This window comes from Pteronotus mesoamericanus, unplaced genomic scaffold (genome assembly GCF_021234165.1).
Source record: "Pteronotus mesoamericanus isolate MK-2021 breed Mesoamerican mustached bat unplaced genomic scaffold, CSHL_Meso_final contig_173, whole genome shotgun sequence".
NCBI classification, from domain to species: domain Eukaryota; kingdom Metazoa; phylum Chordata; class Mammalia; order Chiroptera; family Mormoopidae; genus Pteronotus; species Pteronotus mesoamericanus.
Window position 1 is genome coordinate 17,567,828 of NW_026555072.1, and position 15,436 is coordinate 17,583,263.

General features: G+C 42.6%; 1 protein-coding gene and 1 pseudogene across 3 annotated transcripts in view; both read left to right on the plus strand.

Annotated features, from left to right (window-relative positions):
• Positions 1 to 3,236: 3,236 nt before the first annotated feature.
• Positions 3,237 to 7,007, plus strand: LOC129065085 (60S ribosomal protein L32-like; annotated as a pseudogene).
• A 320-nt stretch (positions 7,008 to 7,327) lies between these two features.
• Positions 7,328 to 15,436, plus strand: part of TAB3 (TGF-beta activated kinase 1 (MAP3K7) binding protein 3) — a 58,036-nt gene continuing 49,927 nt past the window's right edge. For 2 of the 3 annotated variants that reach the window (XM_054566579.1, XM_054566581.1), the window contains exon 1: positions 7,349 to 7,454. The gene's annotated coding sequence lies outside the window, so the exon portion shown is untranslated. Of the gene's footprint in view, positions 7,455 to 15,436 lie in introns of all 3 variants that reach the window. The other variant, XM_054566580.1, reaches the window with a different exon arrangement.

The following is a 15,436-nucleotide window of genomic DNA, read 5'->3' on the forward strand; positions in this document are numbered from 1 at the left end:
TATTCACAGAGTTGGCCTCATTGGCAACCAACCCCCATCTTTAGGGGCTTTCCAAAAGTCACCCCATTCACATAAACTCAGGTGTGGTTGAAAGGGGCTTGTTATAACTAACAAAAGGCACTTTTATAACTAATATCACTTAGGAAATCCAAGCAGTTTTATGAGCTCTGTGCCAGGAATGTGGACAAAAACCAAATATATGTATTTGTTATTATAAATCACAATTTTACAAGGACCCGCTCTAGCGTACTCTGACTTAGCATCTCCCAGCATTTCCCTTCATCTCTACACTCATGACAATGGGTCAGATTATAGAATGAGAAATTTAGTAAGAATTCTTGCAATGCCACCATTCTGATTGGGAGCATGAAATTTCAAAGTAAACAAATGATCTATTTAGGTACTCAAAGGAGATGAATAGCTGAGTGCAGAAGGTTTATGGAGAAATTCTCTCGGGAAATACACCTGTAAAGAACTGAGGAAAACAGACTTGGACAGAGGGAGATACTGACCCAGGATGAAGCTGCAACCAAAGCTTCAGCCTTTTTCGCACGAAGCCCTGAAGCCGGAATGGTCCTTCAGAGCTGTCCCAACTTGATGCAAGAATGCCAAGACTGTGTATTTCTACAGCAGCCAGTTACTAGCTGAGGGCCACACCTCCAGAGAGAGTGCTTAACCTTTGTGAGGCAGATCCCTGAAGGCAAAGGTAGTTGCTAGCCAGGAAAGAGGTAAGCTGTCAGGAACCAACAACCACAGCAACTCAGGGATAGGTGCATTGCCCTGAGGGGGGGATCTTGGTGGAACACCACAGTTTCCGCTACAAATACTCTCTCTCTTTGCTATTGTCTTAATAAGGTCACTCCATATGAACTCTTTCTAATTCACCTACCCACTCATTCTCTTCTAACTGCTTAGCCAAAAACAGTGTTTTCCTCTCCTGCCTTCTCCTACCACTGTTAGCCACTCAGTGGATCTATAGCAAACTTCCCTTGCTGGCTCACGAGACAAGAGATTTTTTTGAAGAAATCTATTCGTAATTCTCACAACTTGAGAGTTCAGGAAGATGGGAAACTGTCGGCCTCTGTATGAGGATTCTCTTAGAGCATCGTTGAGCTTCTCTAGCATTAAGGAAAGATAAATTGAGAGTCACAATGAATTTTAGCAGTAGATACTTGGCATGTTTGCTATTTGAAATGTACTCTTTGGGAAAAGAAATCAGATTACTTGGTATTGGTCAAGAGAACTGACATTCTAAATATTTTTATTCCTATTATTAATTAAACTTTGACTCCAGACAAGGAAAAGATGTTGAACCAATTTGAATTAAGCTCTTTCTTTTGAGGAAGGTTACCACTCCCACGATGACAGCTTTGGTAGAGACGAGCCAGTGGGAAGCTGACCACTCAATGGGGGCACTGGTGTTTAGGAGTGGGGAACTAGCGGGGGAAGGGTTGATCCTGGTCACCAGATGGAGTTACTGAGATTGGTGTATTATATCAATTCAGATGAATGGCCAAGACCCAACCCAATTCCTCTGGCTTGTTCCAAAAGAAGTCCTGGTGAGCACAGGTGAGTCACGTTCCAGTAGTAGCACTAACACATTATATATCACCAGACACACAATTCCCAAGTCAGAGAATGCTGAACCAGGAGACAATGAGTGTGTCCCTATGGGTGACAGGGTGGGAGTGATGGGCAGCTGGTGTCACTTCCTTCTTCATCCTCTGCACTTAATAATTTTATTTCCCTTCTTTAAGTGTCTTGGTATAAGAGGACTCCATTCCATTTCTCCTTGTGGTTGTAAGAGGGAAAATTAAAACAGGCAGCCTTTAATTCTTCTAGCAAACTCAGAAGGCATTTGACACACTCATTATTTAGGGTACTGTCCAGTATAGGGGCAAATGCTAAATGAAGGTTGTTAGGTGGGAAGCAAAGTAGGGTATAGAATACAGGAAAAAAATTAAATTATGAGGAATCCCTTTCCCCTTGAGAATTACCAAATCGCAAGGCAAGAATCAATCAAAGGGTCTTCACAGAAGGGAAAGTTAACATAATTTAAACACAGTATTTTAGTACAAAAAGCACATCTGTCTGAAAGTGATCCTGAGAACTCATGCTAGGTTGCAGGCAAAAAGCTAACTGAAACCAGGGGCCTGCTCTTCTCCCAGAGGGATGGTCTGCACCCGAGCTCAGCTTCCCATGGGACTTCCTTCCCTGACAGGAGGACTGTAACATCTACTCAAGGTCCCAGGCGATGCCTATAGATAGCTGGCACCTTAAATCCAGGTAGACTGGCACCAAGCAGCCCAAGCGGTCCATCACCCACAAGGTTCCTCGTAGGCTTGCTCTACAAGAAGGGTGAACCTAGGATCACCCTTTAGGCACAACAAGGCCTTCCTCTCACCAAAGTTCAATTAGCTACTAGTGGCCCAACCCACCACCTGCAGAAACCAACACTGAGCCACAGTATGGCATAATTTCTCAAGGAAACCAGCCAGCCACTTGGATAAATTGATTACTTTGGATCCCTTCCACATGGGGTGTGTGTGACTGTGGGGCAGCATATTCATTCTTTCCAGAACTGATTCATACTCTTGTTATGAGTTTGCTTTTCCTATCCAACTTCCCCTAGCAGCACCACCGTGCAGTATTACTCGAAACCAATGGACCCATGTTACTGCAAAGGAGTTGCACATGACCATGAGGACAACTGGCCTCATCACAGACCTCATCGCTCAGAGGCAGACAGTCTAATGAAGTGGCCCATTAAAGGTTCAGCTAACTTTTCAGCTTTTAGACTATACCCGGTGGAGTTGGGGTGACTCGCTAAGAGGGAGGCCTTGTTGGTTTCATGCACAGCCTCTATTCTTGTCGCCATGAGTGACCCCAGGTGAGGCCAGAAGAAGAGCTGCCCAGCTGAGCCCAACACAAATTATTAACCTACTGCATAATGAGCAAATACAATGGTTATTGTTTTAGGCTATTATATTTTGGAGTGGTCTGTTATGTGGCAATAGATTATTGATACCAGGGAGCCCCAAATATCTGAAACGGTACGTAAGGTTTATTTGGTGCAGCTGCAGAAAATACAAGCTAAGTTCTATCACATTCTAAAGAGAGCTCCTAGGCCCTTCCCTAAAGGTTCACTGAAAGGCAGCCAAACTGGTTCTATGACTATCACCCAGACACTTCCTCCAGCCTGAAGAAGAGACTAGCTCTTCCGCAGCACTGCCTACACAGGTGGCAGCCATCTCCTACTCAGCATCATGGCCGCCCTCAGACCCCTCATAAAACCCAAGATTGTCAAAAAGAGGACCATGAAGTTCATCCAGCATCAATCAGAACCATCTGTCAAAATCAAGCATAACTGGCAGAAACCTAGAGGCATTGACAACAATATGCACAGAAGATTCAAGGGCCAGGTCTTGATGCCCAACATTGATTTTGGGAGCAACAAGGAAACAAATCACATGCTGCCCAGTGGCTTTCAGAAATGCCTGGTCCAGCCCCAGCTGGTGGGGCTCAGTGGACTGAGTTTGATTCCTGCAAACCAACGGGTCCCTGATTCGATTCCCAGTCAGGGCACATGCCTGGGTTGCTGTCCAGGTCCCCAGTAACTGTGAAAGGCAACCACACATGGATGTTTCTCTCCCTCTCTTTCTCCTTCCCTTCCCTTCTCTCTAAAAATAAGTAAATAAAATGGTTTTTTTTAAAAAAAAAAAAAAAAGAAGTTCCTAGTCTACAACGTCAAGAAGTTTGAAGTCCTGCTGATGTGCAACAAATGTCACTCTGCTGAGATTGCTCACATTTCCTGAAAGAACCGCAAAGCCATTGTGGAAAGAACAGCCCAGCAGGACATCAGTCACCAATCCCCATGCCGGGCTGCACAGCGAAGGACATGCATACATAGACAGCTTGCGTGCACAATGCATTTGTGTTAATAAAACCATAAAATTCTGCCAAAAAAAAAAAAGACTAGAAGGAAGAGTTTTATTACTTACCACTTTTGAGGAAACGTAGATATTCTCCCCTACTAGAGAGGGCAAAGCCAAGTGAAGACACCTCCGAGAGCTGAGTGAGGGCCATCTTCAAGATGCATCACCTTCTAGCTGCTTGGTTACTGAACAGCGGCTATCTATAGGTCCAACCGAGGCAGAGAATTTTAGGGAGAGCTGACCACATATCCTTGGAGTCTGGAGACTGGAATCAGCAGAGAGACTGCTGCCTGCCGTTAGCCAGAAGAATTATGAAGACAGGAAGATTGCTGGAGTAGCAGGACAGGGCAGAATGTCTGTACAGCACAGCAAAGACATGTGAGTTTCCCATGGATCAAGTGAACATCACAAAAAGCAAGCAAGCTTGAGCCTCTTGCTTGTGCCCTGCCATTGGGTGAGGGGATCCTGGCAGTAGAAAGTTGAGGGTATCCGACAAGAGGCAGGGACTAAGAAAGAGTTAGAAAAGATTGAGTCCAGTCCTCGCCAGTGTGGCTCAGTTGGTCAGAGCACCTTTCCATACAGCAAAAGGTCGTGGGTTTGATCCTGGGTCGGGGTGCACATGGGAAGCAATCAATCAATGTTGTTCTCTCTCATCCATGTTTCCCTCTCTCTTGCTCTCTCTCTCTCTAAAATCAATAAACATATGTATTTTTTTTTAAAGAAAAAGTTGAGTCCTTATCAAAGAACTGTACCTTGAGTGCTGGAGGGTGCTGAAGAATTATGCTCATCCCATGAGGGACCCAGCACTTGGGTGCCAATCACATAGAAGGCATTGAAAACCAAAAGAGGACTTACAGCAGCATCAAAAATTAAATGAGACCACGGGCTGAGGAAAGAGAGGCCAGACAGAGGAAAGACCATTATTTATTTGTGTCCTCAAATGTGCTATCAAATCTTCCTAGTGGAAGCCTAAGAAGAACCCCCAAATTAAACCAAGAGAGAAACAGCCAATTTTAGGAATCTGCCATGTGCAGAGAAGACAAAGGCATCTATGAGTGCACCTGTAAAGCAGTAACTTGCCCACCTCCATTCCCACCCTCTTCATCCTTGGAGGAGAAGAAACTGTGGTTAGCGAAATGCAGGAGGAGGTGTAAAAACCTAAGGAACAGAAAAAGAAGGATTGTTCCTGCTTCTTTGACTTTAAACTCCTCACTGATGAGAGAGAACAAGGTATAATTTTAAATCAAGTTCTGAGTTTTGATTATTTTATGAGGCTGCTGGTTGTCTCCCCAACTTTTTTGCTATAGTCATAGATTTTTAACTGGGTGCAAGACTGCTTAGAATTAAGACCACATTCCCCAGCCTCCCTTGCAGGTAAATACGGCAATGCGATTACGTTCTTGCCAATCGGCTGTGAACACAAGTTATGCTGACAACTTCTGGGTTGTGCCCTTGAAGGAAATGGGTAAGTCTTTTCCCTCTGGATGGCTGGAATGTGATATGGTGCTGAGCCATTCTGAACCAAATATACTAGGACAATGCTCTAGGAATGCTGGAGCGAGACGGGAGACTCACTCTTGCTTACCTAGTGGAACAGAGCTGCTGTATTAGCCCACTTTTGCAAGTGGGCGAATTGTGTAATAGGCATCTCAGTGCCATATTACAATGCACATTTATTTCTCACACATGGGTTTGTAAGTTGACTGGGGCAGTTCTGTTTGATTATGAAACCTGAACTTGAAGCAGGTTTTCTATAAATGTTTTAACATGATGGTCCCCACTGTGTAGGATGTGCAACAGGAGTGAATGGCTCCTTTTCTAACCACATCCAGCTTCCAAAATGAGTGGTTCTTAACACCAGAGCTGCTCTGCTTCAGGATGTGGGTCAAATTCAGCTCTGCTCTACGTGTGTCATTGTCATCACCAGGCTTGAGGGAGATTAGAAGCTCTCAGAAGGACAGTGGAGGTTCCTACCCATAGCAGCACTTGGAACCAGTTTGCAATTTTGCCCACACTAGCAGGCATGGCATCTTGAGCCCCGCTCAGAAACACCAGTACCAGAAGATGCTGCTCCCTCTTCTTAAGTCTGAGTTTCGGCTCCACAAGGCCCCTTCTCTAAATATCCAAATTGTAATGATCCCAACCTCTTTCCTTAGTTCCCCAAGCTCCAGGCATAGTAGCTGCTTCCTGCAGTTGCTATCTCTGCTATATATTGAGTTTCCTTCTTGCCTTTTATCTAATTATCAATTCTTTATATTAAATTCTTTGTTAAAATAATCGGAATGGTTTGTTCCCTGACAGTACCCTCACTTGCTGTACTAAATCCTGTGAGACTTGCGTCAAGAATTTTCTCTTTGATAATTTCAGGACACCCCACCCCAGCATCTGTACTCATTTTTATCATAGAATTTACTGTGAACTGTCATCATTTTCCCCCTCTCATCCACCTTCGTCTCAGGCCAAAAGCTCCCTGAAGTCAGAGTGCATCTGTTTCCTCAGCACCTGGCACATAGGAAACCGAACGACAAGCGTTTAAATGAATGGATAAATGAATGAGGAAAAATAAAACAGCAACAGAAGCAGTATATAGCATGAGATTCGGAAGGCTCACACAGCGCCAAAATGAAAGAGAAAGTTAGACGGTGCCGTGAGAAACAGGAGGACTGTGGCTGTCACCTGTAAGCCCAGCTGAGCACACAGTAAGCTTTCAATAAATGACGCAAATCGACAACAGGATGAAGGGGCAGCTAAGACTTCGCAAAGAATACTCGATGACAGGGGGGATAAGAAAGGCAAAAGACTGGAGAACGCCCAGGGACGCCAAAGTCTGTTGGCCCTTTGGGCTCTGGGGATGCCCAGCCTTAAGGGACGCCTCTCACTCCGCCGCCGGCTCCTGCCCTGCCCTTTCCGGAGTTTCATTCTAGTTCCTCCGCCCCCCTCCTTCTCCGCTCCGCGCCTCCAGAGGAAACAGGTAAAACACGGAGCACTGGGGTGCTAGTGAAAGGGCTTTTTCTGGGCATGCGTTATCGGCCCGCCTGCCCGCCTCTGCGCAAGCGCAATAACCTCCCTTAAGCAGTACTGCCCCTTGCCGATATAGGGGAGCGTTCGCTTCGAGGCCAGCTCAGGCTGCTCTAATTGACCACCTTTCCAGTGGGCCCCCGCCCTCTGGTTGCTGTGGGGAAAGACTCGCGAGATCGCCTCCAGCAGGCCCCGGCGGCGCCATCTTTGTGCCTGGCGAGCGACGGCGCCCGACGGGAGACCTGAAGCCGGCGATTCGCGAGCCAAGCTCTAGCTGAGAGCGGATCCAGGAAATACGAGGCGGGCCTCGGTGGGAGGGACGCACTGAGGGAGGAGGGAGGAAAGGGGGCGGTGGCGGCGGCTCTCACCGTATCCGGGCTTCGCGCGGCGCGCACCCGAGGGGGGGTCGGGCGGGGAAGCAGCGCCGGCACGGACCCCCCGCGGGAATAGGCTGCGGGAGTGACTGCGAGGCGGCGGTGAAAGGCGAGCAGCGGCTGCCGGGTGAGTGTCCGTGAGGAGGCCCGGCACCTGCCCGAATGGGGGCGTCGGGGGTGGCCCCGGGGTCGACACCGTGACCCCGCGCCCGTGGGGTGGGTGTGTGCGCGGGTGGTTGGCCTGGGGCTGCGGGGCTGCGGGAGGTCTGCGCTGGGCCTGGCGCGCCGGCCCCGGACGGCCGAGGAGAGAGGGAGTGGCCGGGGGCCTGGGTTAGCCTTCGACCCCCGAACGGAGGGGAAGATGTCCTTCCTCGCCGGACCCTGGACTTTGAAAAGAGTGAACCTCTGTGGACGGGCTTCAAGCCCCAGCAAGGCGCCTGGGGATGAGAACTAATGCACCAAGGTTGGGGTTGTTGAGAATCGTGGGGAAGGTTAGTAGTAATTGTTCTAAAAGAGGTTTGCAAATGATTGTGGGCAGGTGTGGAGTACGGCGAAAACATCGTCTCCGTTCATGTAAAGGTCACACGAGCAGTCCATCTGAGGTCCAACAGATTATAGAGTTAATACCAATGGAGTTTTGTAGTTTAGTACTAATGTGCCAGCTTGTTAAAGTTCATAAAAGCAGGATTTTGGGGGGTGGCATGGGAGACAAGATGGGGGTTATAAAATAAGCTGCATATAAAGTCAAAAGTTCATAATGTTGATGAAAAGCATTTTTGTCCTTACTGAAAAGTAATTTTAAAAAATTGCTTAAGAAAACTTGTCACCTTTGGTCCAGACAGGGCTTGTCAATTCCGTGTGTTCTTCAGTGACGTTTGTCAATCACACATTTTGGCATGTGAAGTATTTACTTCTGGTTTGTAAAAACAAGACTGAATGGGAAAGAACAATTTGACAATTGGAAAAGCTTCCTTTGCACACTTTTATTTTGGAAGGCTGAGGGGATTTACTTTTTTATCCCTTTGCAAATGTTTCACAATAGTATACAAGAACATTTGTAAGAAGAAACATTTACATCAAAAAAGGGCTTTGAGATGAGAATTTAAAATTTTCACAGTATTAAATTTTAAAGGGATCATTACCCATGGTATGTTTTGTGAGGGTGTCTTTTTATGAACAAGCATATATACACATACATCGTTTTAAATCACCGTATGATCCGAAGTTTTTCAGCTTCAGCTCCCTCCGTCCATTTGCCTACAACTACCTTAATCAAGAGAACGACTTCAGTGAACAGAAATGTTAAATATGTGACTAAACTGTGTTCTGTCACTCTAAATTTTCTTCCACATGTTTGACAATCTCCTCAGTTATAGATACCACACTACAGTTTGTGTTGGAACAAATGGAGTTAACATTGATTATATTCAGGCACTGGGCTTGGAGAATTAATGTATTTTTGCACTTAATCCTCAAAGCTACTGTGCGAAACGTGGCATTATCCCTGTTGTACAGATAATGACACAACCTCCAGTACTCTTCAGTAACTTTACTGAGGAGTTCATATAGCTGGTAAATTGCAGAGTTAGAACTCAAACTCACGTGTCTCATTCTGCAATGTGTTTTTTTGTACTATGCTCTGCATAAGTGTATGTGCTGACTGATACAAATTTTATGAAAATGGAAATTTTTGTCACAAAGAGACCTTTCAATTCTGTTGGTAATCTTGAAAGCATTCTGTGTTCTTGGCTGAAGATAATCTCAAGATTTTTTTTTTCCCAGATGTCTTCATTTTCTAGCCAGAGGTAACATTTTAGCAGGTTTGCTGATTGTAAGGATTCCTAGTAGCCCATAGTGTCCTATCTGAAATTCAGATGTTTTCAGTCACTTTGCCTCCAGTTTCAGCATGTCCAAGATAATTTTAATATTTTGTTTATCCTGGTCTGGAATAGTTTTTCAAGTTATATTTTTTAAATAAAACATCAACTATTTATAAGGGTTTGAATTTGCTTTATCATAGCTTGAAGGTATACACACATACCCACCCTCCTACTCCCTCACCTACCTACCTTCTCCAGCAAATGGAGTACTTGATAACAGACACTGTTTTTCTCCTCTTTAATTTAGTACAGAAGTTTAGGACTTAGTTCGTGGTTTGCTGAAAACACAGTAGCTATTCTGGGATCCAGCATAATCTTCTGTGGAGCTAGGGAATGAAAGACCTTCCAGGTTTCCAGGCAGTACCTTAGATGTAGGTGTAGCAGCAAGAACATCTTGGCTAGTGCATGGCCGTTGGTCACGTTTGTCCCCCACTGGTCTCTGCTCTAGTATCTTTCATATGCTTACTGCTGAGCTTGCCATCCTGGCGATTATCTCTGCTTAAGAGAGTTCAAGTACTGGAAGAGTAGCTTCTGAAAATTAAAAAAAAAGAAAAAGGATGCGAGATGCTGGCACTCATTCTCCAGCAGGTTCTTGGGTTAGGCTTACCTGTCAAATTAATTATCCTGGCTGGAAGTTCTGGAGAAGTCATTATGGAATTAGAGATTTACTGCTCCATATTTTAAGAAGTAAACTGAGGGCCTTCAGTTAAATAGCCATGTCTCACGGAAACATGGGCATTAGAGGCCAAGATAAAAAGAAGTCCTGTGCTTCTCAGTGTGCATCTGCGTGTGTGCGCATTATATGGGGTTTAGAGCTTTGCTTGAAATAAAACCTTAGAAGCTCGATGGGCAATGTTTGGTTGAATTAGCAAGTTTTTCATTATGGTTATACTCCCAGGAGTTAAATATACTTATTTGTGAAGGTAATTACTCATGGTATTTGGGCTACTGGAGCAAAAAAAAAAAAAATCAACAAATGATAATGTAACTGAGTACTCATTAAGTAAATAAAGCTTTGTGAAATGATTTATATTGCTGCTGTATAAATAAAAGACACCAGGAAATTGTCTCCTATGTTGTTAGAGGCTTATCCTCATACCTTCTGCATAATAAACCTCAATTTATTAATTAGCATGGCCAATTTGTCTAAAAGTGAAATGGATCTGATGAAATATTTGGAACTGTCAAAGGGAATTAATCCTGAATACTTAAGAACATTTATTATAGTTTAACTCATTGGCAGATGTATTAATTTGTTTGACCCTGAAACACCCCACTTCCTTCCTGTTTCAAATTTCTGGGCCTTTGGTCCTTACTTTCCTTCCTCTCTGACACTGTTCCTGCTGGTACCTGGAGCCTTCCCATAATTCTCAGTTTATATAGAAATCTTTGGCAGAATGGATGCTGACAAGGAGGGCAACAAAATCCGAAGTCCACTTCCCATCTTCGAATCACTGCTCTAGTAGTTCAAGAGGAACCTGGACAGGATGCCCTAACCCATTCCATTCTATCTTGAAAGGAGAATGAGAGTAGCCAGAGCGAGGGAGATGGTATCAAAACCCTTGCCACAGTTTCTCTTCCTTCTGCAGCCCACCCCGACCCCCACACTTTTTCCTTGTTCCATTTAGTTGCCATCCCACCCTTCATCCTTCTCTCCCAGTAGGACTTCCCTCCCTCATCCCAGGATCTCTGCACTGTAGCTCTGCGTTTTTGTCCTAACTCTGAGGCCTAATGCACTGTCCACCACCCTCCTTCATGCCTTTCCTTGTGCTCCACTTTGATTGTGGAAGTCTGGGCCTTTGGTCCTAGGGGAGCCCAGACTTGAAGTTGGGGAAGGAAGAATTCTACTTCCAGGGCTGAGTGGGACAGGGGTCGTTGCTTTTATTCTAAGTTGAATGCTAAATGGGTTTTCCTGCAGAATTGGTAATTTATTATACTTCTGTAACGTTATGGTGTTTAAGTTTTTGTGGACTGGTTTGGAAACATGGCACATAGACCTTTGTTTTCTGGGAGAGCAAGTTCTGAGGTTCAAATAGATGATTTTAAAAAATCAACCTGTGCTCCAGAAGTTGGGGGTTGCATGCTTTTTGTTAATTACTCAGTGGGATGGTAGGGAGCACACCCTTAGCTCTCCAAAATTAGATGTGGTATGTGGATCAGATGGCTCTTTTGGGAGATAAACTGATAGCCTTTTTAGATTGTCAGTAAAGAATTTCTGAATTTAGGCACATGTTTTGAGTTCAGTCTATCCCAGGTTAATGATTGTCATTAAAGCAGATGTTACTGTTGTGGAAAGAACAGTTTTTCTGTGTCATAAAAGGAATATCTTGTTCCCACTGTATCTTGCTGCTGTTTTGAAACTTTTCAGGGGTATTGGAATTCCTAGTTATTTTACCCTAGTTTACTTAGTGGTAAACATGGGCAGTGTATTTTACATGAAGACTTTAAAAATAAAAGTTTTATTTGTCTGTTGTTGAAGTTGCATGCAGTTACCATTTTTTGTAGAGTTCAATTAAGCAAAGGATTTCAAAGTGATAAAAGCAAAGCAAAATGTACTTTAAATGTATTCTCCATAAACTTGTTCATTTTTAGCTTAGTTGAAGGATATATTCCTAATAAAAGTCAAGATGGGATTCTTTATTGGGGGGCGGGTCTGCAAGCCAACTCTTTTGAAAATGAATTTGCATCAGCCCCTTTTATGTTAAGGGTTTTCCGAATTATTTAATTACACATAGAGTGCAGTGGTAAAAATATGATCTCCAAGGGTAAAATTCTCTAATGTTCAAATCTTACTTTTGACACTAACTAGTTCGGTGATATTGGGCAAGTTGCTTAATCACTGACCTGTTTCCTCATTTTTGAAATTGGGATAGTGTAATATCTACCTCGCAGGATTTTTGTGAGGATTAAAGGAGCCAGGGGATATAATATTTAGAGCATGCCTAGCAATGGTAAATGCTCAGTTCTTTTTGATATTATTTGTCGTCATTATTATTACTGCTATTATTACTACTTTGGCTACCTTCTGAGATGACACCCCTTCTGTTTTGGGTGTGTGTGGAAGATATTTGTTTATTCAGTAGTAATTTTTTAATGCAGAGCACATTGGGGGTCCAGGCAGAGAAGTTTATTAACTGTGAAGGAAACCCATAAATTATTCAGCTCATTTTTTTCAGTAACACCATTCCTATTTATGTTACGTATAAGAAACTATGCCACTTTGAGCAAAACTGGCTTATTTGAGTAGCTACAGTGTCTTTTTTATTTTATTTTATTTATTTTTAGAGAGAGGGGAAGGGAGGGAGAAAGAGGGAGAGAAACATCCAAGTATGACAGATACATCGATCAGTTGCCTCTTGCATGCCCCCACCTGGGGACCTGGTCCACAACCCAGGCAAGTGCCCTGACTGGGAATCGAACCAGCAACTGTTTGGTTCATAGGCTGGCACTCAATCCATTGAGCCACACCAGCCAGGGCTCTTAAAATTTGTTTATATTATTTTGGGATTTGGGATCTATGTAACGGGATCCTCAATTTCTAAATAGTCCATTTATAAGAATTTGGGGGGTGGGGAAATCAACTCCATTTTCCCACAGAAATAGGGTTGCATATGGCCTTCAGTTTCCCAGACCGGCCCAACATATATCTGAATTTAAAAACTGATAATACTATTAAAAACTAGCTTCTTTGTATAACAGCGTCTCAACAATAATAGCACTAAAGCACATCAGGTATTGAAAGGTTATGAGCACAACTTTAAAAATGGGTGGTGAAGTCACATTCCTTCACGATCCTAGCAAGGCACTCTCAAGCCTTGGGCAAAGTGATCTCTAGAAGGCAGGAGTGTTTTTCTGGCCTGGCAGATCAGAAGGCTGTATGTATAGTGGTTGCCTTCAAATCTCTATTATCACTTACGGAACTTTTTGTCTTTAAAATTTAGTTCTAAGTACTGCCTACTTTACAGGGTTCTTGGGAAGGTTAAATGTGTTTATATAAAGTACTTTAAAAAGCACCTGGCCCATAGGTGAGTGCATAGGAAAAATGTTATATTTACTCTTAAGCTTTACTGTTCTGAGAGCTGTAGAATACCCCTCTGTACTTGGTGGCCCACTGCCCATATCTATTGTACTTAAATAGGATTTATTGTTCACCTTCTTTTCCACTGAGAAATGGTTTCATAGTTTTCATTTTCATTCCTACCTAAAGTAAACATTTTTTAGGCTATTTTGGGGTTTATTTTATTTATAGTGATACTGGAGAAATAGGTAGTATTTAGAGTCCCTTCTGTGAACTTATCTCCATCCCCTCTTGTGGCCTTGCGGGGATGGAGACACTTTCCTTGAAGATGCTTGACTGTGGACATTGAACTGGGTCAGAATTTTGAGGTACAAACTTCTTGACTTTTGATGGTTCTCGCTAACTCATTTCTTTTTAAATAAGCTTATTTTGGAATAAAGTTTTAGATTTGCAGAAAAGCTGCAAAGATATACTACAGAGTTCCTGTATACCTTTCACTCAGGTATACATAGCCATGTACATTTGTCACTAACATAAGATACTAACATGGGTACATTACCGTTAGTAAACTGCAATTTTATTCAGTTTCACCAGTTTTCCCACTAGTACCCTTTTTCTGTTCCAGGATCTAATCCAGAATACCATACTGTATTTAGCTTTTAAGTTACTTTTAATTATTTGTGTTTATATCATTAAGCCCCCCAGTTCTTTAGTAAATAAATTCCTGGGGCCATAAAACCACTTTCTGATTTAAGTTTTCTGCATGTCCTCGAAAGGCCAGGTGTTTCCCCTGGGGATGGTAAGTCCAGGGAGTCAGTCATCTGGCCACTGCTTTAGTTTGAAATAAAAGGAGAGTCCTACGATAGAGGAAGGAAAGGGATGGGGATGGAGTGGAGACTAAAGCATTTTTATAATTTAAAAATGTTTTCACAGGACCAAAAGAACTTTTATGTAATGTTCACTTTTGATGGATTTAGCCTCAAAATGACAAGTCATTCTTTTAAAAATGTTGAAGTCACATAGAAAGCATACTTCATACTGGAGATAATTGGAATGAGTGGGAGAAATTGGTTTTTTAGTACTTAAAATTATGATTGATTTAATAAGCAATTAATTTTGTTCCTCAAATGACCAGCATTGTATTTGTGAATACTGTGTATCTTGCAGTGAACAGTGTGGAAGCTGTTCATTCTTCAATCTGAAGTAAAACACTTTCAAAGAAAAAAAAAATTGTTAGTATAATAACTTGTCACTAATTAGCATAACTGTTTATATGTACTGGTTTATTTGTAGTCCTGATTGATTTTTTTTTTTTTAAGTCTTTCAGGGATAGTATATGCTGCAGGTGCCATTGTCACTCTAAATTATCACATATACTTAAGTTTGATGTCGAAGTTGTCATTTAGTGTAAACAGAAAGTTATCTGTCGGGTTGCACATCATGTACTTTACTTTTCAAAAGTCTTATCTTTTCTGCCCCAGAAATAGTTTTTGGCTATTAGTCATAGATGGCAAAGAAATTAATTTTGAGTTGGTAACATTTGGATGCCAAATGTTATGTATTGGGGGCACTACCAGTAAACAAACTCTCTTGGTGGGTGGAAATCCCCTAGAACTTTCAGAAAATTGGTAGAGGGTTGAATTAAGTAACTTCAATTGTTTCTACTTATCAAGAGCTGCTTGTGACCTTGGACAAATCACCCAACTGCAAAGGACCTTGGTGTCTTCATCAGGAAAATTGGGAGATTTGACTAGATATGTCATCCTGTTAGTCCATTTCTGAGATTTGAAAGACCTGCTTATTTAATAAAAACCTAAAAAACCAAGTTGCTTGTCTTAGACCTTTATAAGTCAACACTGGTCACTAAATCTAGATATGTCAATTTATGGGGCGGGGGCTGTTAATTTGTTACAAACTAACTTTACTCTAAGTTTGAGTCACTAGTTGGACACCTGTGAATATTTCTTGATAATTGGCATGTTGTATAATACCTGTTTTTTAAAGTTTTTGTTAGTTAATTTCTGTGCTTTGACCTGAAGCAATGGATTTGAAATCTTTTTGCTCTCATTCTTAAGCAGGACTTTTAAATTTTGTTCTAGACTTCTCACTTCTAGAATGAATGGGAGAACTGGTTTAATATGGGCCCCTAAAAATTTTAAAAATGTTAAGACATAGTAAAGATTTAAATCTGTAAAGCTCAGGGAAAAGTCA